This window comes from Heloderma suspectum, chromosome 3 (assembly GCF_057233095.1).
Source record: "Heloderma suspectum isolate Gila_16-S chromosome 3, 16-S_ref, whole genome shotgun sequence".
Taxonomy (NCBI): Eukaryota; Metazoa; Chordata; class Lepidosauria; order Squamata; family Helodermatidae; genus Heloderma; species Heloderma suspectum.
The window spans coordinates 28160211-28186797 of record NC_139460.1 but is presented as its reverse complement, the minus strand read 5'-3'; positions in this window follow the sequence as shown (position 1 = coordinate 28186797).

Sequence of the window (26587 nt, the reverse complement as noted above, 5' to 3'; positions counted from 1 at the left end):
GCCGTACAGATGAAAGCACCTTGTCCACTTCATCAGGAGGAAGAAGCTGGAACCGATCCCACAAAACCAGTTTCCCACAGGCCGCCTCTTGCTCACTAACTGCATCCACAGCGTGCAGAGTAACACACCTAATCTGATCAATTTTATCTGCAAAGTGCCTTGCCAAGGCCTCACAGGAGGCCTTAGAATGCTCCAGTGGTTCTGGAGCCACAGGACCGACCAGGCTCCGGACCACTTGGAACAGCCTCCTGGGACAGCACTCTGCAGACACGATGGAAGCAGCATAATATTCCTTTTTTGCTGCCTTCACCGCCACGTGATAGGCTGAAGATACAGCTCTAGCCCGTGTCTGATCGTCTTTGGAGCGAGACTTCCGCCACCGGCGCTCTAGCCGTCTCACCTCTTGTTTCAGAGCTCGTAACCGCGGATTGAACCATGGTGCAGTCCGAGCCCTGTTCAGGGGGAGAGGGCGTTTTGGAGCCACCCGATCTAATGCCCCAGTGATTGCGGCATTCCAGCCACCCACCAGGGTCTCGACCGAGTGGCCGTTGGCATGCCCCAGAGAATCCCCAAGCACGTTCAGGAATCCATTTGGATCCATAAGACGCCTGGGGCGGACCATTTTAATGGGTCCTCCACCCTGCGGAGGGGTTGTGGAACCGAGAAGTCCAACGTCACCAGATAGTGATCTGACCATGACAAGGGGGTGGTGGATATACCCCCGACTTCCAGATCACTCCCCACTTCTCCAGAAACAAACAAAAGGTCTAGTGCATGACCGGCTACATGGGTGGGCCCAGTTAGAATATGGTGCAGCTCCCAGGAGGCCATGGTCTCCATGAAGTCCCGAGGTGCTCCTGTGAGGATGGCCTCCGAATGTACGTTGAAGTCCCCCAACACCAGTAAGTTAGGGGACTGCACACGCACATCAGAGACCACCTCAAGCACCTCGGCCAGGGAGTCAGTCGTGCAGCGGGGTGGACGGTACACGAGCAGAATCCCCAGACTGCCCTTCGGGCCCAACCTCCAGTACATGCACTCAGCAACCTTGGTCTCCCGGAGAGGGGGTCTGGTGAAGACCAAGGATTCTCGGTAGATAACAGCCACTCCCCCTCCCCGATCTCCAGCCCTCGACTGCTGTGCATACAAAAATCCAGCTGGACACATGGCTGCAAGGGTTGGAGCAGCAGCCTCGGCCAGCCAGGTCTCCGTAATACATGCCAGGTCTGCACCCTCATCCAGGATCATGTCATGGATGAGGGAGGTTTTCTGGGTAACAGACCTGGCATTGCAGAGCAGCAAACGAAGGCCAGAAGATGGGGTCACGCCTCCCCCAGCCACCCTTTGGCTCTGGACAGGCCCGGAGCAGGGGACAGATACTACACATCTCTCCCTTGTTCCCCTTACCTGGCATGGCCTGCCCCTAGCGCTCCGCCAGCACCTGCCACCCAGCCTCAGTATCTTCTGGCCCCCAACACTCCCCCCACTGCCTCCATCAGGTGGACACATGCCCCCTCACTCCCACCTATCAGGCAGGCTACCCACCCCTAAAACCACAACGAAATCCCCCAAGATAAAGAAAACACACACACACACACACAAAACAATTAAAAATCCCCTTAAAAATAATGCCAGGCCGGAGTCCACAGGGAAGGGAAGGCCTGGTGGTGGTGGCGGCAGTGGTGGCAGCGGCAGCAGGCCCAGCAACAGCAGGCCCGCCTCTTCCCCGGTGGTGGTGGTGGTGACCTCTTCTGCAGGCCCTGGCTCTCCCAGGCCACCTCAGCCAGCCAGCTTATGTAGCCCCTCCAGGTAGGACAGGTGGAGCAGCACAGCTGGCTCAGTACCTGGGGGCCTGGTCCTGCAGGGACTGGCAGTCTGCCAGGCAGAAGTCTCCAGGGAAGGCCTGGTGGTGGTGGTGGTGGTGGTGGTGGTGGTGGTGGCAACAGCGGCGGCAGGCCCACCTCTTCCCCGGTGGTGGTGGTAGCTTCTCCTGCAGGCCCTGGCTCTCCCAGGCCACCTCAGCCAGCCATCTTATGTAGCCCCTCCAGGGAGGGCAGGTGGAGCAGCACAGCTGGCTCGGTACCTGGGGGCCTGGTCCTGCAGGGACTGGTGGTCTGCCAGGCAGAAGTCTCCAGGGAAGGCCTGGTGGTGGTGGCAGCGGCAGCAGCAGCAGCAGCAGGCCCAGCAACAGCAGGCCCAACAACAGCAGGCCCGCCTCTTCCCCAGTGGTGGTGGTGGCCTCTCCTGCAGGCCCTGGCTCTCCTGCTTCATATGAGCAGAGCCAATTTATTTGAATTTCTTCTGACATTTCTGCATTCTATTTTTCTCCTGGAGAAGTCCAACGTTGAGCTCATTTTGGTCTCTGTGTATATCCCCTTTCCCTCTGCTCAGCTGGACAAGGAAGATGAAAACAGATTTAGCAGACCCTGAACCAAATCCAGGGTACTTCAGGGCTCTATAAAATTCTAATGAAGTGCTTACAAAATTCCAAATAAAACCTCTGTTTTTTTTTCTAATTACATTTTTATGACATGTCTTAATGTGGCCATACAGTTAATAGGGACACAGTGTTCCTTCCATCTAACGCTAAAGTCATTGTTAAGCAGAGTATTGGCATAGAATCAGAGAGATTTTTCAGATGTTTTCTTTCTTTCATTTTTGTTGTGATGATAAACATATGGCTCACCATCTTCTCAGTAATTTTCCTGTGGAATTCCCAGTGACAACTGGAATGACTGGGTGATGCACAAATTCAGTGCCCGTGTTTGCATGGTTCATGCTAATAATTCTTTTCTAAAAGCCAACACGGGGATGATGATCAACTAGGAACAATTTTCAGAAAATTTGATAATTAGCAGCTTGGAATGCTAAAGTAGGAAGTCAAGAAATCACCGGGATAACAGGCAAGCATGGCCTTGGTGTACAAAATGAAGCAGGACAAAGGCTAATAGAGTTTTGCCAAGAGAACACGCTGATCATAGCAAACACTCTTTTCCAACAGCACAAGAGGCGACACTACACAAGGACATCACTAGATGTTCAATATCGAAATCAGATTGATTACGTACTTTGCAGCCAAAGATGGAGAAGCTCTATACAGTCAGTCAAAACAAGACCTGGAGCTGACTGTGGCTCAGATCATGAGCTTCTTATTGCAAAATTTCAGCTTAAATTGAAGAACGTCGGGAAAACCACTAAACCATTCAGGTATGACCTAAATCATATCCCTTATGAATATACAGTGGAGGTGACAAATAGATTTCAGGGATTAGACCTGATAGACAGAGCGCCTGAGGAACTATGGACGGAGGTCCGTAACATTGTTCAGAAGGAGGCAGCAACTCAATCCATCCTGAAGAAAAAGAAATGCAAGAAAGCCAAGTGGCTGTCTGATGAGGCTTTACAAGTAGCTGAGGAAAGAAGGGAAGTGAAAAGCAAGGGAGAAAGGGGAAGATATATCCAACTGAATGCAGAGTTCCAGAGAACAGCAAGGAGAGACAAAAAGGCCTTCTTAAATGAACAATGCAAAGAAATCGAGGAAAACAATAGAATGGGAAAGACTAGAGATCTCTCCAAGAAAATCAGAGATCTCAAGTGAATGTTTTGTGCAAAGACGGGCATGATAAAGGACAAAGAAGGCAGGGACCTAACAGAAGCAGATGAGATTAAGAAGAGGTGGAAAGAATACACAGAAGAACTATACAGGAAAGATCTGAATGTCCCTGATAGCCATGATAGTGTGGTCACTGAACTTGAGCCGGACATCTTCAAGAGTGAAGTCAAGTGGGCCTTAGGAAGCATGACTAACAACAAAGCTAGCGGAGATGACAGTCTTCCAGCTGAGCTATTTAAAATCCTAAAAGATGATGCTGTTAAAGTGCTGCACTCAATATGCCAACACATTTGGAACACTCAACAGTGGCCACAAGACTGGAAAAGGTCAGTTTACATTCCAATTCCAAAGAAGGGCAATGCCAAAGAGTGTTCAAACTACCATACAATTGTGCTCACTTCACATGCCAGCAAGGTGATGCTCAAAATCCTACAAGCTAGGCTTCAGCAGCATGTGAACCGAGAACTACCGGAAGTACAAGCTGGATTCCGAAGAGGCAGAGGAACTAGAGATCAAATCTCCAACATTCGCTGGATCATGGAGAAAGCAAGAGAATTCCAGAAAAATGTCTATTTCTGCTTCATTGACTATGCTAAAGCCTTTGATTGTGTAGATCACAACAAATTCTGGCAAATTCTTAAAGTGATGGGAGTACCAGACCACCTTAGCAGCCTCCTGAGAAACCTGTATGAGGGTCAAGAAGCAACAGTAAGAACCGGACATGGAACAACTGATTGGTTCAAAATTGGGAAAGGAGTACGACAAGGCTGTATATTGTTGCCCTGCATATTTAATTTATATGCAGAGTACATCATGGGAAATGCCGGGTTGGATGAATCACAGGTCGGAATCAAGATTGCCGGGAGAATTATCAACAACCTCAGATACGCAGACGATACCACCCTAATGGCAGAAAGCGAAGAGGTTCTAAAGAGCCTCTTGTTGAGGGTGAAAGTGGAGAGTGCAAAAGCTGGCTTGAAACTCAACATTAAAAAAACTAAGATCATGGCATCTGGCCCCATCACTTCCTGGCATATAGAAGGGGAAGAAATGGATGCAGTGACATATTTTACTTTCTTGGGCTCCAAGATCACCGCAGACGGTGACTGTAGCTATTAAATTAAAAGATGCTTGCTCCTTGGTAGGAAAGCTATGGCACACCTAGACAGCATAGTAAGAAGCAGAGACATCACCTTGCCGACAAAGGTCTGTATAATCAAAGCTATGGTTTTCCCAGTAGTAATGTATGGCTGTGAGAGCTGGTCTATAAGGAAGGCTGAGCACCGAAGAATTGATGCTGTTGAACTGTGGTGCTGGAGAAGACTCTTACGAGTCCCCTGGACTGCAAGGAGGTCAAATCAGTCAATGCTAAAGGAAATCAACCCTGAGTGCTCATTGGAAGGACAGATACTGAAGCTGAAGCTCCAATATTTTGGCCACCTAATGCGAAGAGAAAACTCCCTGGAAAAGACCCTGATGCTGGGAAAGATTGAAGGCAAAAGGAGAAGGGGACAGCAGAGGATGAGATGGCTAGATAGCATCACCGATGCAATGAATATGAGCTTGAGCACGCTCCAGGAGAGAGCGGAGGACAGGAAGGCCTGGTTTGCTATGGTCCATGGAGTCACGAAGAGTCGGACACAACTGAACGACTGAACAACAACAGCAAGTGCATGTGGTCCCAAGTACTCTGGCAAATCACCCATTAATTTCAAGGGGAGTTGTGCTAAAGGAGAACTTTTTGTATGATTACACCTGGTTGGCACAATGCCGGTAACTGCTAAGAGCTTTTGAGGTCCATCCATTTCAACAGGAGAATACTATACTTGTGTTGAACTCTTCGACTGAAATCAACAGAACTTAATTTTTTGAAAATGCTGAATGGATTGAACCAGATATTGTTAACTCTGATCTGGATATGATTTTAAGATGCTCTGTTGTTGTTGTTGGGAAAAAAAACCCTCCCTGTGGCATTTTGTATTAAGAATGTAAGGTGTTTTATAAGCCTTTCTGTCCCCCCTTTAAAACAACAACAACAATAAAGGGATTCAAATTAATATTCCATTTTATAAACTGGTTCTTGTTAATATTCCATGCTGGGATTTTCTGTCTGGTGGTAGGTGCATTCATCATGCAAGCAATTCCTTTTTAAAACCTAGTCCTTTTATTTAACATGAGCAGAGTGCTCTATTTTCGTTCCATTTATTCATCTTAAATGCAAGATCTGGGGTGGGATGGAATTGTCCCTCAAGAACGTTTTGGTGAACAGACCACCAGACCACCACTCAGGGTCTAGCCAATTTCCATATGGTTCCCCAAGGTTCAACTGACGTGAGGATTGGGGTGGGGAAGGAATTTCATATATGTGAGCCTCACTTTTTGAAACTGCTCTATTTTGCACCCTGTAACAGAGGGCTTCGTTGTTCATTGCCTAACAGCAATAAACACTGAGCAGCTTCGTGCTGCACTGAATTTTCATGAGGCTTGAGTTTTGATGCCAGAGGTGAATACATTTGCAATCAATCAGTAAATAAATACTAAACAAACACCCCCTACGCACCTTCCACTTTTCTGTGCATTTTCATTTGTGCCATTTTGTTACTTGAAAGGGCTGCATTGCTGCATGATCTCAGCCCATCAGAGATCCAGTTCCCCGCTTACTGGAGAGCTGCCATTGTGAGTGGGTGCAGGTCCTGTGGCGGGGAAGGAAGGGAGCTGGTGAGAGCCTGGGCAGCGGCAGCGGCGGCACGTCCCCGTGGCACGAGCGCCGAGCCAATCAAAAGGCTGGTTGTCTCCACTCGGGCTCCCCACTTCCCTTCGGTGGGATCCCCTTAAGGGTGGGTGTGGCAGCAAGACCAGGCCAGCATGGTGGCTGCAGACGTGCCACATCCAAGGCGGAGGGAAAGAGTTCATGTTAGTGGTCTGCACGTGGTGGGCCTCTGACCCTTCCACCCATCACTGATGCGCCTGGCAGGCAGGCAGGCCAGGAAGGAAAATCAGGCAGCAGGTGGGCTGCCCGACAGGGGAGCCATGCCCTATGCCTCCGCCAACCCTATTCAGATCAATAGAGTTGTGGCCAATTTAATAACCCATTTAAGTTGGTGTCTGTGGTTTGTTCCTTTCATTTGCTGCTAGACCCCCCCCCCCAACACACACTTTTTATGGCATTGAGAGACTCATACATTCTTTGAATCAGTTCCAATCCTAGAAAGCAACAGAAAAAAAATCCCACATCCCTTTCACGAAGGTAGTCTTTGTGAGCAGAGTGATGCAGTCCTATGAGCTGGCCTGGCCCTGTCATTAGGCAGAGTGAGACAGTCGCCTCAGGTAGCAAATGCTGGGAGGCAGCTGCAGGTCTTGGAGGAGACAGCTGTAGGCCATGAAGCCTGCCCTGCTCCTCCAAGCTATCCTGCTGCCTTCAGGTGCAATTGAGTATACCGTCCCATCCCCAGTATTGAAGTAAGACTCAACTGCCAGACCAGCCGGCTTTTGTACATGAAATGGGAGGGGGTGCCATCTTGTTCTTCACCTCAGGAAGCAAAATGTCTTGGGTTGGCCCTGCCTATGAGACTGGAGCCTAGTTCAGATGTAATGGAAAATTATGGTTTCCCACTATGTAAACAAGTCTTCACCAGCCTCCAGTCTGCATGCTCCCCCTCCCCTCCTCTTGCACCCCCCCTCTACTTGAGTAGCCTCGAGAAGGAGATCAGAAGCTTTTGCTTCTACTTTTACACAAACCACAGTTTGACTGTTTGATCCTGGTGAGTTCTAAACAAACCACATTTCCTTGAGTTCAGATATAACAGGGAACAGTGGTTTGTTTAAGAGGGGAAACAAAAAGTCCCAATCTCTTCCTTGCAGCTGCTTAACAGGAGGGAAGCAGGAACGTGCAGGCCCAGTGGTTGGATAGGCTCATTCATGCAGAAGGAAACCATGGTTTCCCATGACATGTGAACTGGGCCTGTGCACTCTCTTCCATAAACTGGAAAATGGCAATTGTCTGTTTTTCAGTTAATGGAGGCAATTCTGAATGAGTTGATTCCTTTGACCGCTCAATTGGGCAAGGTTTTTTTTTTACTGTGTGTGAAAGTTTGCTGCTGGTCTATTGTCAGAAGCGACTCTCTGTCATTATTTCAGTGTAATGTGAAAAACAGCTCCACATACGAGGGCTTTATTTCACTGTTTGAAAGAGAGGTATAGCTCTTTATAGCTTGGATTGAGGGGAAAGCATTGGATAGGTGAGGATGGTCAGCAAACATAAAACAACTAACATAAAATGGTAAGAGAAATTAGAAAGAGGAAGTGCAAACAGTGCTGCATTATGCAAATAAGACAAGAATTAGAATTAAATACACTGATTTGGGCAACAGTTAGAGTGGAAATGATGCAGTCTCCTTCAGTTGCAAGCACACATGAGGGAAGTGACATAGCAAAAATTCTCATCCAAAACCTTGAATTTAGACAAAGCATTGCAGTGGAAAAAGCAGTGACCCTTCTATTCACAGTCAATCAGTCGGATTGAGATTAAGGGGTGACTGAATGGAAGCAAGAAATTCTTGCAAGCTGTCAGTAAGAAAGGAATACATCTTAACATAGCTGGAAAGCTTTTTTATTAGGCCGATTCTGCTGAAATTTCAAGAATAAAAAAGAAACATTAATATGTTGGAAGCTAGAACATATACATTTGGAAGCTTGAACAAAATAAATGTGAACCTTTTTTGGGAGGGAGACACAAGTTCACTCCCATTTCAGTATCTACTTTTATCCTTAAGACCCTCTCGTATTGTCAGCTGCACTTATTGTGCAAGGAATATATGAAGCTGGGGCAAGGCAACATGTGAATCTGCAAGTGAATCACAGAGCTGTGTTCATGCGTGCCTCCCCCCATATGCTCAATGTGTGGAATCCATGGGGCTGTGCCACACTGATTCCATCCCAGACACCCACCAATTGAGTAGGACATATGAAAAAGGGGTTGCTACACACCTACAGTTGTATGCATGGAGGAACACCTAGTTCAACAACTGTCCAATGGTGTGGTGTGCCTATTTGTGTTCAGCTTTTCAGATGTCCATGGGGAGGGGGCAGGGCTAGTGGGGCCTGGTGACACTGGGGGCAGGACCAGCAGAATGTACATTCAGTGTAGGGATGGTGGAGAATTCCGGTGCAGACTCAAATGAGGCTGGATTCTTTGGAATCCGGCCTCCGGAAGCCATGGCAAAATGACACCACTCACCTCTGCCTCCCAAGGATTCCCTGTGAACCGGCACTCTGGCTCTGGATCCTTTGCAATACGGTAATGGCAATCGCCATTACCATAGTCCTTGGAGAAATACAGCTGCAAATGGCATAGTGGACACCACTTGTGGCCGTAAAGCCCCGGGTTTAACCTAAATGCAGCTGTTTATGGTTCTATTTAGGTGAAAAACAGCGCTTTACAGCCGCAAGTGGCATCCAATATGCCATGTGCGGCTGTATTTCTCCAAGAAATATGGTAACGGTGGCTGCCATTACCGTATTGCAAAGGATCTGGCGGCTGCCATTACCGTATCGCCAGCGCTGCGGAGCCAGAGTGTGGCTCTCCAAAAGCCTCCGGATGTGGAGCTGCTCTGGAGGATTCTGGGGGCGGGGGGAGGAATGGATCACCTCCCCCCCCGAGGACCCCCCCCCCAGAATGGAAGGTAGGGGTTTTGTACATCCCTAATTCAGTGTACATGTAGAGGCACAGGTGAATAGGGATCAGGTATCTAAGTAACTCCTAGAAGCTTTTATAGAGGTCAGGAAGTATTTATTGACATGTTTTGCCTGTGAAGCCATAATGCAGGCAGAGGGCGCTCTCTCTCTCTCTCTCTGGCCAACTCCAGGCTCCCTAGCCAAGCTGGCATGCATTACAGACAATCTCCTGGGACACCTCTCTCACAATGCCTAGCTCTGAGGAAGGGCCCCCTCAGAGCCAGGCAGTTGGGCTTGGTGGGCTCTCTGAGGAGCCATGCCGGCAGCTTTCTCTGGCTGCTGTGGCTCTCCAAAGAGCCTGCCTGCCCTCTGGCTCATGCTGACAGGATCCTCAGAGAGAGCCAGACAACGGGTGGCTGAAAGCAGCCACCCATCCATCCTCTCTTTTGCTCTGAGGATCTCCTCAGAGAGAGCCAGACAACGGGTGGCTGAAAGCAGCCACCCATCCATCCTCTCTTTTGCTCTGAGGATCTCCTCAGAGAGAGCCAGACAACGGGTGGCTGAAAGCAGCCACCCATCCATCCTCTCTTTTGCTCTGAGGATCTCCTCAGAGAGAGCCAGACAACGGGTGGCTGAAAGAAGCCACCCATCCATCCTCTCTTTTGCTCTGAGGATCTCCTCAGAGTGAGCCAGAGGGCAGGTGGCCGCTCTGGCCATCTGCCCCCCCGTCTTGCTCTGAGGGGTTCCTTAGAGTGGAAAAGAGGGGAGGCAGCTGCTCTGAACAGCCCTGCTGGCTGTTCTCTCACTGTGGCATTTGCCACAGCAGGAGAGCGGGACTGGCAGGGCTCTCTGGAACATCCACTGTAGTTCCACCACACTGGAGTGAGGCAGTGGCAGGTGGACCTCCTAATGTAGGGGGAGTATGCAGTTTGCTGCAGCTCCTGTTCCACTGCCTGAGGCGGACTGGCCTTGTGTGCAGTGCGCATGCCACCAGCAGTGAAATATGGAAATGTTCTGGCTTCCATGATCTATCCTGGAGTTCTGGTGAGGCAAAATGCTTTCATTCTATTCTGCACCAAAACCTGCACTGAGTGGCTCCAGTTCTGGATCAGCAGGTGGCTGCGGCAGTTCTGGGTTGTGCGGCTATGATGGAAGTGGGAGAGCCATTTATAATCATAAGTCCTGTACATCCAAGAGTGGAGCATTCTGAAATCTCATGTGACTCACGGCGATCCATCCTTGCCAGGCGCTCGTCAAACTGCTGCTACTGCCCGCCTCCACTCGCCACACCGGACAAGCCACTGGACAGCACAGCAAGTGCCCGCTGGGTACCCAGTGGCTGCCCAGCAGCCATTTATCTCTTCACTGAGCTGCCATAAAAATGGTGGCTCGGCTTTTTTCGTAAAAGTACTGTTGCATAAATGGCAGCTATAACGGGGCCACTTACACAATATTACAGGTGTGAATGCTCCACAAGCTGCCATTTCTTCACAAAATGGTGGCTCAGTGAGGAGACTAGTGGCTGCTAGGCACTCATGGATTACATGCTGATTGGCAAATGGGCCTAGTAAGTGGGCAACTCAGCAAGTTGGGTCTGGGAGGCCAAGTGGGGGGAGTACACCGGACTCCCACCCCTTTTGGACTCCTGCGACATCCCTACTGGAGCATACCACTCCTGCAGGTGGAGGATCCCATATCTCAGTGTGCCCTTGTATCAAATGTTTTCATTTGAAAGCTGGAAAGCTAGCATGTCAAGGAGAAGGATTCTAAACTTGATTTTCATGATAGTTGTCTATGTGCCATGTAGGGATGCTGGAGAAATTTCAGATGGATTAAAATGAGCTCAGATTTCTAAGACTCTAACCTGTGGAATCTACTGTGGAGTGCCCCCCTCACGCCGTGTGGAGTCCGTGGACTTTCGGATGTTTTTTTTTTACTTTCATGAAATGAACGCATATAAATCCGTAGACAAATACGTAAGTTTCTGCTGAGGAAATGTTGAATGGAATGTGGGACAATACGCTAAATGTTACATACTGAGGTAAATTACATAAATACTTACGTAAATACTCATGTAAATATTTATGTAATTATTTCCGTATTTTTCCTCATGATGAAAAAAAAAATTCGCATCCATCTGTGGGTAGATGACAGGATGAAAGGCGCCTGACAACCTGTGAAACACAGACGGAGCAGATTTTACACAGTCCATACATCCCTAGTGCCAGGTAAATCTCAACACAAAGTATTCAAGACTTTTGATCCCCAGCTATCTTCATTCTGAAGCGGTATAGTCTCAGCAAGACAGTCAAATGATGGTTTGGCTCTTGGTTATGAAATTGTATCAACACAAAGAAGAATGCAATGTGATGAGCATACTAAGCTAGACACAGCCTTTCCAAGCCTTAAGCATGTACCAAGGAATACTAGGTCAGAATGATATAGGTTCTCAGAGGTGGTTATTCCCTGTATTTTCCAACTGGGCTTCCTACCAAGCATTCAAGGACAATACTAATTTCTACAATCGCAAGTGGCAATCCTCACTTGCAGAGATGACTGGATCCTTGGAAGCAAGGCCTTAAATTGCTGGCAATCTCAGCAGAACCACAAAGGGAGGCTGTGGGCTAAGAGAGTGACATCAGCGGTTGCCAGTGGAGGCAAGATGCAAAAACTACCCCCACCTCTATCTCCCTTCCGGGCTTGTCCACATGACCATTATTCATCGGCAAATTAGATGAGCATGAGTAAAGGCTCTGAGTAGGTCTGTTGAGAGCATTTTTCAGGCATAGTTATTGCGAGTCCTGAAAGTAAATGGGATATTGCAGGGAGCTAAATTATGATACCCTTTAGAAGAGGAGGCAATCCAACATTACACAGGAATGAGTTTGAGAAGGCAAGTTATACATTGTTGATGGTCACAAATGGACAAATAAATCTCTGCCTTCAGTGGAAATATTTTATACCCTATTAAGTGAAACTGAAAGGCTAAATTAATATTAATAATAAGTAATAAGGCAAAGTATGACCTGAAGGGACACCTTTTGATTTGTGCACAGTTGTTATGTCAAACAGCTTAGTAAGCCAGGTATTCTGAAAGACACAAAACTGTATTCCCTGGCTGTTCTTTCTTTTTAAATGATTCTTCCACTCTGTAGAGGCCTTGCACGGCTTTTATGTCTGCAGCTGCAGATATACATAGTCTATAAATCTGACTCAAACTGTATAGTTTCCTGTATTTTCATTATTATTCTGATAAGATATTTCAGTCTTTCCTTCCTGGGTATTTGATCGCCCTCAATAAAATAGTTGAAATTCTTAAATCTGTTTTTTTTTTTGTATGCAAAGGAAGACCCATGCTTAAAAAACATGACAAAGTTTAATACCCATATAAAGAGCCCAAGACAGAACGTCTCCCTGCTTTGCATTTGGTAGGTAACATCCTTAAAACATTCTTAAAAAAACACAACTCTTTTCACTGAATGACTGGTGAGTTTCTGAGTGGTGATATAACTTTTCCCCTGGAGACCCACAAAGCTGTACAGTAATATATCTAGTGCTGTCACTTGATGAAAAAAATCTTAAATGGCAATTCTATGTACCCTTATGTGGAAGTAAGCCCAACTTCCCTACAAGAAAAGGCTACAATGTTTGGGGATTTTTAGGTTAGAAAAAAAAATGCAAGTAAGCGAAGACATGATAGAGGTATATAGAATTATGCATAGGGATGTTGCAGGAATCTGAGAATGGGGTGGAGTCCAGTGGACTCCCCCCTGCTCACCCTCCTGCCATAGAATCAGAATCTTAGGGTTGGAAGGGGCCTACAAGACCATCGAGTCCAACCTCCTGCTCAGTGCAGGGGGCCTGATTCCCAGGAGGTCTCCCATCCAAGTACTAACCAGGGATGACCCTGCTTAGGTTCCGAGATCAGACGAGATCAGGCACACCCAGCCCTTTGCTCGTGTACCCCAATCCACAGACTGCCATGCTTACCGGACCCCATTCGCTGAGTTGCCACATGGTCTGAAAGCACATGGAAGTTGCCCGTTCCCTCAGCGAGCCACCACTTTGTGAAAAAAATGGTGGCTCAGGTTTCTTTGTAAATGTTGCGTAAATGGCCCCTTTATGGCTATTTATGCAACATTACATTTGCGGAAAAACCCGAGCTGCCATTTTTTGCAAAATGGCAGCTCGCTGAGGGGTCAGGCAGCTGCTGGGCACTTGAGGGCTGCTTGCAGACTGCACAGTGGCTCATCCAGGGAGCCAAACAGGGGTGGCCGGCTGGCGGGGTTTGGCGAGTGCCTGGCAGCATGGATGGAGGTGAGTCAGTCCATCCTTATGCATTGTATGGAGAAAGTGGATAGGGAGAAAAAAATGGCACTCTCTCTCATGGTACTAGAACCTGGGTCATCCTACGAAGCTGTTTGGTGGGAGATTCAGGACAGATCAAAGGAAGTACTTCTTCACACAGTGCATAGTCAAACTATGGAATTCGCCACCACAAGATGTAGTGATGGCCACCAGTTTGGATAGCTTTAAAAGTTGATTGGACAAATGCATGGAGGATAATGCTATTGATCTCTAGTAGCCCTGATATTCATTCTTTCATTTCATTTCATTTCATTTCATTTCTGTACCACCCAATAGCTGAAGCTGTCTGGGCAGTTCACAAAAATCAAAATCAAAAAGCACAGAGTAAAACAATATAAAATATTAAAGCATTAAAACCACAATATAACAATACAACCAGAATAAAACCAGAATAAAACCCAGCAGCAATGCAGAGATTTAAAATACAGATTTAAAACAGCAAAGCTAAAAGACTAGAAAGCTAAAATGCTAAAATGCCTGGGAAAATAATAAAAAAAAGGTCTTCACCTGGTGCTGGAAGGAATACAATGTAGGTGCCAGGCAAGCAGGGAGCTCATTCCACAGCTGGGGTACCAAAGCAGAAAAGGCCCTCCTCGTAGTAGCCACCTGCCATACTTCCTTTGGTAGGGGCTCACGGAGAAGGACTGCTGAGGATGATCTTAAGGTCCAGGCAGGCACACATGGGAGGAGGCGATCCTTCAGATAACCTGGCCACAAGCCATTAAGGGCTTTGAATGTTAATACCAGCACTTTGAATCAGGCCCGGAAATGGACTGGCAGCCAGTGCAGCTGGAAAAGTACCAGAGTAATATGAGCTCATTGGCCAGTCCCTGTTAACAATCTTGCTGCCCTATGTTGCACTAGCTGAAGTTTCCGGACTGTTTTCAAAGGCAGCCCCATGTATAACGCATTGCAGTAATCCAGATGAGAAGTTATCAGAGCATGGATAACTGTAGCTAGGCTATCTCTGTCCAGATAAGGGCATAGTTGGTATACCAGCCTAAGCTGATAAAAAGTGCTCCATGCCACTGAGTTCACCTGTGCCTCAAGTGACAGTTCTGGGTCCAAGAGCACCCCCAAACTATGAACCTGATCCTTTAATGGAAGTGCAACCCCCTCCAGAAAAGGTTAACCAGGCTGATGAACCACCCACTAACAACACCTCCATCTTGTCTGGATTGAGTTTCAGTTTGTTAGCACTCGTCCAGTTCATTACCGTGCCCAGACACAGATTCAGAACAGCCACTGCCTCACCTGGGTTTGATGAGAAAGAGGGGTAGAACTGGGAGTCATCTGCATATTGATGGCACCTCAGCCCACACCTCCGTATAACCTCCCCCAGTGGTTTCATGTAGATGTTAAACAGCATAGGGGATAAAATAGAGCCCTGTGGGACCCCATGGCACAATTGCCATGGCACAGAGCAATAATCCCCAAGCACCACCTTCTGGAATCGGCCCTCCAAGTAGGAGCGGAACCACTGCAGTGCAGTGCCTCCAGCTCCCAACCCAGACAACCTATCCAGAAGGATACCATGGTCGATGGTATCGAAAGCCACTGAGAGGTCCAGGAGAATCAACAGGGTCACACTCCTCCTGTCCCTCTCCCGGCAGAGGTCATCAACTAGGGTGACCGAGGCAGTTTCTCTTCCAAAACCAGGCCAGGCCTGAAGCCCGATTGAAATGGATCTAGATAATCCGTTTCATTCAAGAGTGCCTGGAGCTGTCCTGAAACCACCCACTCAAGCACCTTGCCCAGAAAGGGGATGTTGGCCACTGGCTTATAATTGTTAATGTCCTCTGGGTCCAGGTTAGGTTTTTTCAGGAGTGGTCTGGTTACTGCCTCTTTTAAAGAGGCTGGCACCACTCTCTCTCTCAAGGAGGAATTTACAACCTCCTGGACCCAGCCAGACATCATAGAATCATAGAATAGTAGGGTTGGAAGGGGCCTACAAGGCCATCCAACATCCCCTCCTTGTTTGATGTAATAAGCCATGAAGGGCAAGGGTCAAGCACACAAGTGGTCGATCAGACTTGGCCAAGCACCTTGTCCACATCCTCAGGCCTCAATAACTGAAACTCATCCAATAAAACTGGACCAGACGGTGCTTTGAACACCTCTACCAATGGAACTGCATTAATTGTGGTGTCCAATTCGTGATGAATCTGAGCAACTTTATTTTCAAAGTGACGTGCAAACTCATCACAGCATGCAACCGAGGGTTCCACAGTCTCTGTCCCTGGCCCAGAATGTAACAGGCCGCGAGCTACTCAGAAACACTCCACTGGATGACACTGAGAAGATGCAATGCTGGTGGAAAAGAACTGTCTCTTTGCCACCCTCACCTCCACACAGTAGGCTTGATAATGAGCTCTAACCTGTGTTCGGTCAGACTCAGCACGAGTTTTCCTCCACCTGTGTTCTAGCTGTTTCCCCTGTTGCTTCATTGCCCTCAGCTCAGGTGTATACCAAGGAGCTGGCTGGGCTCTGCTCAGAGGGAGAGGGTGCTTGGGTGTGATCGTGTCTACTGCCTGTCATCTCTGCATTCCGTAGAGCGACCTGGACTTCGACAGGAGCACCAGCCATACCAGCAGGAAAATCCCCCAGAGCCCTCTGGAATCCATCAGAATCCATTAGCCTCCAGGAGCAGACCATTTTAATAGGTCCCCCACCCTTGCAGAGGGGAAAGGCTGCCAAGAGTCTAAACCTCATCAGGAACTGATCTGACCATGACAAAGGGACAGATGTTAATTCCTCCACTTTCAGATCACCATCCTCCTGCCCAGTTGAGAAAACCAGATCAAGCATGTGTCCTTTTACATGTGTTGGGCCGATGACATGTTGGGACAGCCCCATGGTTGTCATGGCAGCCATGAAGTCCTCAGCCACCCCAGATAGAGCGGCCTCAGCATGGACGTTGAGATCCCCCAGGACCATCATCCTAGGGGTCCTCTAGACCAACACCTGATGGCTATATATTGGGCTTTTCTACATGAGGCATTTATTGTGCGCTCATCATTTCCTACTTATGGTTGCTTACAGGTTCTGTAGATGATATTGTGACCCTCCACTTTCACTTCTGTGTCTAACCAGCACTTTCAGCAATTTTTTTTAGAGAAGGGTAAATGTGGCTTTTAATTGTGAAAATGAAAGAAAGGTGGTATCTTCTTGCATATTTGTGTTATTCTGCTATACCGCAGTGCCACTTAGAGTCTACGTAGTAGAAAATCAGGTCAGGAAATGCTCCTTGTGTTGTGCTCAGATCTCAAATCTGCAATAAAATTGAAAGTAGATACAGTGGATTAACAGCTGTATCTACTTAAAAGTGGATCATCTCCAGTAACAGAGTATGCATCTTTATACCAGTTGCTGTGGAACATAAGCAGGCAGTTGTGCCTATGTCATGCTTGTGAGCTACTCACAGGCATCCAGTTTTCCACTGTGTAAACAGAATGCTGGTCTATATTGGTCTTTAGTCTGAACCAGCAGGGCTCTTCTTGCGTTTTTATATGAGTTTTAGTCATGAGTAAAAACAATGGTTGTGAAGTAAAAGATCTTACTTATTTAGTTTTTAGATGAAGTAGCTTTTTAAAAGAGGCATTCCAGTCTGAATGAGACAACATGAATAAGCAGCTTGATGTTCTCTATTCCTGACACATTTGGGGAGTAATTCTTTTTGAAGAGGTGTTTCCAAATAAATTAAGGAATTGGTATATTTACTCACTTAACACTCACTCAACAGTGATTGCTGAAGAATGTCAGCAGGAATCTTCTTTTACAAGTAAAAGCAGATGTAATCTCCTAATCTCCAAAGGTATTTAGAATGGTGACTATAATGTCCTCTGTTTCTGAATATTGCCATTGTTAATCTTTCATTTTCATCCATTGTGACAGTGGAATGAGAGTGGTAGATCTGGAAGTATTACTTGAGTTGCAGATGGCATCTCACCAGTTCCTAGAGACATATAACCTGTTAGATGTAGTGGACAGAAGAAGAATCCATGGGATAGAACAGATGCCTGCTTCAGTGTGTATAAAATATTACTGAGAAAAAATTGAGCTCTCCCTCTTTTGCCTGTTTCTGATCTTCAGGGACATGGTTTGCTCTATTTTAGGGTGGAATATGTGCTATAGACAGCCTTCTTTGCTTTGGGTAAGTCCTGCCAAGCATTGCCTTGTATAAGAAGTGTGGTCTCTTCTCTCCTGGAAAATGATGGATATTCTGAAGCTCATTACAGAATATACGTTTTTGAACTTGCATGATGTGATTTGGTATGACATCTTCAAGTACCTGAAAGTACTTGAAGATGCTCTTCAAGTACTTGTCACAGAGAGGAAGGCCAGGATCTCTTCTCCATCATTCCAGAGTGCAGGACACAGAATCATGGGCTCAAGTCAGTGACAAGAAGCCAGATTCCAGCTGAACATCAGGAAAAACTTCCCGACTGTTAGAGCAATACAACAACGGAACGAATTACCTAGGGAGGCGATGGGCTCTCCCACACTGGAGACATTCAAGATGAAGCTGGACAGCCATCTGTCAGGGATGCTTTGACTTAGATTCCTGCACTGAGCAGGGGCTTGGACTATTCTATGATTCTGTGATCTTCTCACAGATCTGAGGAACTTTTTTTTTAAAAGCTGCTTTTTTGAGAAGAATGTAGGGCCAGTTCTTATAGACGTTTATAATACTGCACTGCCTTTATGTGGAGACTGTACCACCTCACTTTCCTCATTTGATTATACATTTATCTGAAATCACCCTGCTATGAAAACAAGGAATGTACCATGCTGTATCAAAGCTTGAAAATTACCTGTTTCTCTGACATGGTAATTTTGGGGGCTTTTTTGTATGGGAGTGGTTTCAGACCAATTATTTTTGACATAAAACTGAGGTGGATGAGTCTCCCACATAAGGATTGTACCAAATATAAATTAATATTAGAGAACAGCTCTTTAAATTCACTTAGGGAGCAATCCTGTGGCCTCTAGACCTCATGTGGGGGACCGTATGATACTTAGGGTTCCTGGATCCAATTTCAGAGACAGCACTGCAACCTTGGATCCAGGAATCCAACCCCCCTTCCCCCTCACAGCTGGCACAGAAAGAACTGCACCAGCTGCCTCTCCAGGGAACTTGACCTTGAAGAGGGGGTAAAGGGGACATTCCAGTGGGTGGGGAGGGGACTGGAGAGGCTGGGATAGATGAGCTAGATGGGCAAAAAAAGCCCAACTAGAGAAAATGCAGAGTGATGCAGATGATCTCCTCCACCACTCCTCCCACTCTGTACTTGATGCTTGATAGGGATGTACGAAAGTCACTTACCTTTTCGAAGGGTGACATTCATGGTGGGGAGGAGGTGCTCCGTCCCTCCCCCCAAAATTCTGGCTGGGTGGGGAGGCGCTCCGTCCCTCCCCCCCCCAATTCTGGCTGGGGGGGAGGTGCTCCATCCCTCCCCACACGAATCCTGGCCGGCCGGCTCTGCAAATGGCGGCGGCCATAGCCGCTGCCGTTTGTGTCCCTGCAGTCAGCCGTAATAGGCTACGTAAATGTTTACGTAGCCTATCACGGCTGATTTAAAAGAAAAAAAAAACCTGTGCATATGCAAATGGCGGCGCCCATGGGTGCCGCCATTTGCGTTCCTTATTTTGGCACGTCTTAGTCTATGTAAAAATAGTGTAGACGCTACACTATTTGTGTTCCCCTGATTTTCGCCGTCTTAGTCTACGTAAATGTTTATGTAGACTAAGACGTGCCAAAATAAGGAACACAAATGGCAGCGCCCATGGGCGCCACCGTTTGCATACACATGGTTTTTTTTTCCTTTTAAATCAGGCGTGATAGGCTACGTAAGGATTTACGTAGCCTATCACGGTGTTTTTTTAAAAATCTAGCCGTGATAGGCTACATAAATCTTTATGTAGCCTATCACATTTTTTTTTTTTTAACTGGAAATGGTGGTGGCAGCAGCTGGTTGGAAGACCGGCTGCCACAGCCGCTGCTGCCGCACCGCCGCCGCACCACCGCCGGAGCCACTGCCACCAAGAAGATTTGCCCAAGGTAAGTCCCTTCCCGGGGTGGGGGGTGGGAGGGCAGACCATTCCGCCACCGATTTCTGGGGGCTGAATGCGCTGGCATTCGGCCTCCCCGAGATTCATGGCGAAATTCTCTGACATCCCTAGCTTGTAAGCTTCTGAGTTTGGACTGCGCCCTTAACAAACTTACAAAACTCAGTGGACTAGAGGCACAACACTGGCAGCTACTGGGTTTACCTTCTACTGATTATTTTTTCAAGCTGGAAACCCTAGACCAGGAGTAGGGAACTTGTGACCCTCCAGATGTTGTTTGACTCTAACCCCCATAATCTGCAGACAGCATGGCCAATTGTCAGGGATGATGGGAGCTGTAGTCCTCAGTGTTGTTCCATACTAGTGTTATTTATTTATTTATTTATTTATTTATTTTTGCTTCCCCCTAATATTCTTTATTTCTCCCTTGAATTGCAAATAGCACCCAGGCATTTCAGGCTGGGCAGTAAATAATCACTAATCACTTCTGAGTATTGTGGCCTTTCTGCATTTTCTGTACAGCCATTGTCAAGACAAATTATGATGATCAACTGTCTCTCAAATGATAGGAGCTGTTTGATGTGTTCTGATCAAACAGGATTTATTAAGGACACACACACACGAGAATGAAGGAGGAACTTGCAAAAGAGTTCCACGAAGAACAAAGAGAGGGAAGTGAACACAGCAACATTTTGCTGTCATGGTAGCACTCTCACATGTTGCTGTTCTATGTTCCACACAGTCATGCACAGACTGGAATTTTATCCCCCTTTTTCATGTTTGTATAGCAATGACTTCCAGAGGTAGATCACCATGGTTTATGGTTATGATTAATGAGTAGGACTAGCAATAAAATGTTGCAGTGTGGAGTGTTCTGGTTCAGTCAGCTATGCCAGGGGCGGGGAACCTCAGAGCTGGGGGCTATATCTGGCCTTCCTGTAGCCCCACTGTTTTCACCAATCCAAATACCAATCATTTGGTGGTTTCCTAGCTAGGGCTTTCCCTGAGCCTGCTGATATCTCCCTCTTGTATGTGGGTGGTGCCATTTTTGCTGGATATGCACTGGCACTTGCCTCTGAACATCAGAAATAGATGGACAAGAGTCCTTACAGAGGACAAGAGGTCAGGTCCTTACAGGGGACAAGAGGTCAGGTCCCTATTTCACCACAGGGAGGCAACTATGAAAATGGGGGGTTAGTCTTGAGTTTCAGACAGACGGGGAGATACTGTAGTCAAATGCAGGTAGCATCCCAGCTAGGCTCTCAATATCACTTGCATGTAGGGATGTTACAGTGCCTGGTTAGGTCTGGGAGGCTGGTGGCCTCCCCAGTGCCCAGTGCCCAATTCCCCAGCCCCCACTCACTGATCAGTGGGGCATGACAGAACTGGTTGCTGCAGGGCCTGCGGTTTGGTGAATGGCTGGGAGCAGCCCAGAGTCCCTGTCACCTCACGCACACCAACCACTTTTGCAAGGAGGAGATGGCAAGAGTGGTTGGTTTGCAAGCTGCAGCAACAGCTCCGGCTGTCAAGCCCTTGTGTGCATAGTGGTGGTGTCAAGATGCCCCTGTTGCCTACTGAATCCTCCAATAGCCAGAATCAACACTCAGACAAAAGGGCTGCTTTCCAAGGCTTTAATTCCATTCATCCTAATGAAGCATGCAGATGCTAATTGCCTGAGTCTCTGAGGAACTACAAAGGAACAGCCATCTAGGGGTTTCTAAGGGTTAGGGAGTCAGTTGATCTCCGTCTGGGAAAAAAACGCGGCAACTCTCTGAACTTAAGGGGTGGGAGGGGAAGATGCAGAGAGAGGCTGGGTGAGGGGATAAGGGCAGTGGTGAATGCCTCCCTTGAGGAGGGAGTGATGCCATCAGCCCTCAAGGAGGCACTCATAAGATTGCTCTTAAAGAAGCCCTCCTTGGATCCCCAAGTTCTGAACAACTTTCGCCCAGTCTCGAATCTGCCATATTTGGGCAAGGTGATTGAGCGGGTGGGGGCTATACAGTTGAAGGCACACTTGGAAAAAACTGATTATTTAGACCCATTTCAGTCGGGCTTCAGGCTTGGGCATGGGACAGAAATGGCCTTGGTCGCCTTGGTGGATGATATGAGGAGGGCTCTGGATAGGGGTGAATGCTCCTTCCTTGTTCTCCTCAACCTCTCAGTGGCTTTTGATACCATTGACCACGGTATCCTCCTGGATTGCCTGGAGGGGTTGGGCATTGGAAACACCATATTGCAGTGGTTACAGTCCTTCCTCTCCAGCATGTCAGGAGCACCCTAGTGGCCTCTTTCAGTACACTCTAATAGCCAACTCAAGGCTTTAATCCTTTTACAACCTAATTACTCTTTCAGATGCTAAACACCAGCGACTAAGCAATGAACAGCAGAGTTGCCTATGCTCCGGGTAGGCAGTTGGTCCCCATTTGAAGGAGAATCACTTGAAGACCCTGAACTTATGGGCTATGGAGAGATCCTCCCTCTTTCCCTTGGGTCCACGAGACACGGCCGTTGCTTGTGTGCCAAACTGGTGCTATGCCTCCTTTCAGTGCCCTCCATTGCTTGTCACTCCCTGCATCTGTGTTGAGCGTCTAGCAAGACCCCTCCCTCACTTTCTCACTGCCAGGGTCACTATCTATCTCAGGAATGCTGGCAGGAGGAATCTCTGCCAGCTGCTGTGCCTGTGAGGGATGAGCTGGCTCCTCTCCCACAGATTGCTGATCCTCCTCAGAATCAGAACTGCTCTGGGGTTCTATCGGCTCAGTTTCCACCCTGACACAGCAGGTACCAGAAGGTAACACTGGGAGAGGAGGTGTCGGACCCATGGCCGCTCATGTGTGAGGTACCACAGGGTTCCATCCTCTCCCCGATACTATTTAAGATCTATGTGAAGCTGCTCGGGGCTATCATCAGGAGGTTTGGGGGGCGGTGTCATCAATATGCAGATGACATGCAGCTCTACCTCTCATTCAAATCTTCACCAAGATTGGCCGTAGAATCCCTGTCCAAATGTTTGGAGACAGTGAGTGGCTGGATGGGGTGGAATAAGCTGAAGCTGAACCCTGACTAGACCAAGGTACTTTTGCTGGGAGACAAGAGGAGGCTGGGGGATGTTGACCTGGTGTTGAATGGGGTATGGCTACCCTTGAAAGACCAGGTCCACAGCCTGGGGGTCATTTTAGACTCCCAGCTGTCCATGAAGGCACAGGTGTCAGCTGTGAGCCAGACAGCGCTGTACCAACTCCATCTGATATGGCGGCTGCACCCCTCCCTTCCCAACCATCTGCTCCTATCGGTAGTACATGCCCTGGTCTCCTTTTGTTTAGACTACTGTAATGCGCTCTATGTGGGATTACCCTTGAAGACGGTTTGGAAGCTACAGCTGGTGCAGAATGTGGCGGCTTGCCTGATTAAAGGCAGCCGCCGGCGAGATCACATCACTCCAGTGCTGAAGGAGTTGCACTGCTTACCAGTTGCTTTCCAGGCCAAATTCAAGGTGTTGGTTTTGACCTTTAAAACCCTATATGGTTCCTGCCCAGCCTATCTCAAGGAGCGCCTCCAGCAACACCAGACAGGATGCTCAACAAGATCAGCCTTGGATGGCCTTCTCTCTGTCCCATCAGCCAGGACAGCTAGACTGGTGGGGACGAGGGAGAGGGCCTTTTCTTTGGTGGCCTGCACTCTGTGGAACTCCCTCCCTAGGGAACTCCGCCATGCCCCGTCTTTAATGAGCTTCCGCCATGCATTAAAAACGTGGTTGTTCAGGCAGGCATTTGGGGTGGGTTAGGGTATTTTAGAAAATGTTTTTACTGTAGAATTTTATTGTTTTAAACTGTTTTATTATATGCTTGTGCATCGCCCAGAATGGCTGGGTGACCAGTCAGATGGGCGATTATTAAATTTAATAAATCAATAAATCAATAAAATCTCCCCCTCTCCCATGATGCTTCTGGACACAGCTGTTGATGTCGAGCCAATCGGGCTGAGCGCCTAAGCTCGGCTCCTGCAATCTCTCGCTTGCGCCTCGCATCTAAAAGCTCAAATTGTCCCTCCTTTTCCATGCCTGGGTCACTGTTGCTCCCAGGGATGTGAGCGAGGGGGGGAGGCTCCCCCTCCAGCTGCGCCTCTGAAGTCTGAGAGAGTTCCTCCCTCACAAATTGTATCTCCTTCTCAGAATCAGAGCTGCCTTGGGACTCTATGGGCTCAGATACAACCCTGACAGGTGGCCAGTTCACAGTCGTGGGCACTCCAGTGGCTGCCCTTTGGAGACATGGGCTTAACTAGGGATGTACGAAAATCACTTACCTTTCGGGGATTATGCTGATGGTGTGGGGGGAGGCGTTCCGTTCCTCCCCCCATAATCCTCACCGGGGGGGGAGGCGCTCCGTTCCTCCCCCCCCGGAATCCTGGCCGGCCGGCTGTGCTCCACAGCAATTCTGCGGAGCCGCCGGCTGGCTCCGCCAGCAGCCAGACATCCGGCTGCTGGCTAACAGGGTCACAACTGGCAGCGGCCGTAGCCGCCGCCGTTTGCATCCCTGCAGTCAGCCGTGATAGGCTACGTAAATGTTTACGTAGCCTATCATGGCTGAGTAAAACAAAAAACAAAAAAACGCGCGTACACAAATGGTGGCGCCCATGGGCGCCGCCATTTGCGTTCCTTATTTTGGCATGTCTTAGTCTACGTAAACATTTACGTAGACTAAGATGGCGAAAATAAGGGGAACGCAAATAGCGTAGACTCTACGCTATTTGCGTTCCCCTTATTTTCGCCGTCTTAGTCTACATAAATGTTTACGTAGATTAAGATGTGCCAAAGCAAGGAATGCAAATGGTGGTGCCCATGGGTGCTGCCATTTGCATACGCACATTGTTTTTTTTACTAATCCGTGATAGGCTATGTAAACATTTATGTAGCCTATCATGGTTTTTTTTTTTTTTTTAACTGGAAATGGTGGCAGCGGCAGCCGGTTAGAAGACTGGCCGCCGCCGCCGCTGCCAAACCGCCTCCAGAGCTGCCGCCGCCAGGAAGATCCGCCCCAGGTAAGTCTCGTCCTGGGGGGGGGCGCGGGGGGGCAGACAGTTCCGCCACTGATTTCGGGGGGCTGAATGCGCTGGCATTCGGCCTCCCTGAGATCCGTGGAGGAATTCTCTGACATCCGTAGGCTTAACGCGTAGAAGAGCTTGATGCCGGAGTCCTCGTCACACAATGGAGGGCATGCAGCTCAGTGGGGGAGGAAATCCTTTCTCCCACTCCCATACTGCCTACCATGGCGGCAGCACCTGGACAGGAGAAAGACCAGAGGGAAGCCCCTCTCCTCCTCCTCCTCCTCCTCTCAAGGTGCTGCCTTTGCAGTAGCCGGGGTGGGAGGGGGAGAAAGGAGCACCGCCCTGTCTGCAGAGCCATATGCCCACAGTTGTCCTTCCTCTGTGTGAGTTGCCATTATATGAAGAAATAGCAATAACAGCCAGCTGCCCGCAAAGTGCTGGCCATTGTGTGCAAGATTTGATTTTTGGAAAATACAGTTACCAGTTTTACATGCAGTGGTGATTCGCACAGAGGGCATGTGGCTCACGCGGCTTGGCGGGCAGGGCTGGGGCTGAGGAGGAAGTATTTACGTAGCCTATCACGGCAGGGGAAAAAACCCAGCGTACACAAATGGCGGAGGCTCATTTGCGTACACTGGTAGCCGCCATTTGCGTACACTGGGTTTTTTCCCCCCTGCCATGAGAGGCTACGTAAATATTTATGTAGCCTATCACAGCTCAATACAGGGACACAAATGGCGGCGGCTACGACAGCTGCCATTTGCGTCCCTGCAGGGCTGCCCAGCGACCGGATGTCCGGCTGTGGGCGGCCGGAGCCGGCTGGCGGCTCTGCAGCTTGGCCGCGGAGCGGTGCTGGCCGGGCAGGATTCCGGGGGGGGAGGACCGGATCGCCTCCCCCCCCGTTGAAGATTCTGGGGTGAGGGACAGAGCGCCTTCCCCCACCTTGGAAACAGAACGGAACGGAAGGTAAGTGTTCCATCCATCCCTACCAGTGCCCACAGATCTCAGTCCCATTGGGAGTGCACGAAAGCCAATTACCTGGTCTCGCAGCTTGCTTCGCGATGGGGGGGAGGCGCTTCGCTGCTCCCCCCAAAGTTCAGGCTGGGGGGGAGGCTTCCCGCCTCGCCCGGCCGAAATTCAGGCCGGGGGGGAGGCTTCCCGCCTCGCCCGGCCGAAATTCAGGCTGGGGAGGAGGCGCCTCACCTCGCCCGGCCGCGAAATAAAAAGTTTAAGAAAAAAAACGCCCCCATGATAGGCTACGTGACGATTAACGTAGCCTATCATGGCTGGATCTGCAAAGTCAGCCGTGATAGGCTACGTTAATCGTCACGTAGCCTATCATGGGTGACTTAAAAAAAAAAAAGCGCGTACGCAAATGGCGGCCCCCATAGGGAGCCGCCATTCGCGTTCCTTATTTGGTCGCTGTAGTCTACGTAAATCTTTATGTAGACTACGGCGAAAATAAGGAACGTTTTCGCCATAGTCTATGTAATCTTTACGTAGACTACAGCAACCAAATAAGGAACGTGAATGGCGGCTCCCTATGGGGGCCGCCATTTGCCGTACGCGCTTTTTTTTTTTTTTAAGTCACCCGTGATAGGCTACGTGACGATTTACGTAGCCTATCATGGCTGACTTTGCAAATCTAGCCATGATAGGCTACGTTAATCGTCACATAGCCTATCATGGGGGCGTTTGCTTTTTTTTTACTTTCATTGGAATGGCGGTGGCGGCAGCCGGTCGAAAGACTGGCTGCCGCCTCTGCCCCTGTCGAAGACCTGACGAACCGCCGCCGGGACCCGCCGCCGGGAGGGACATTCG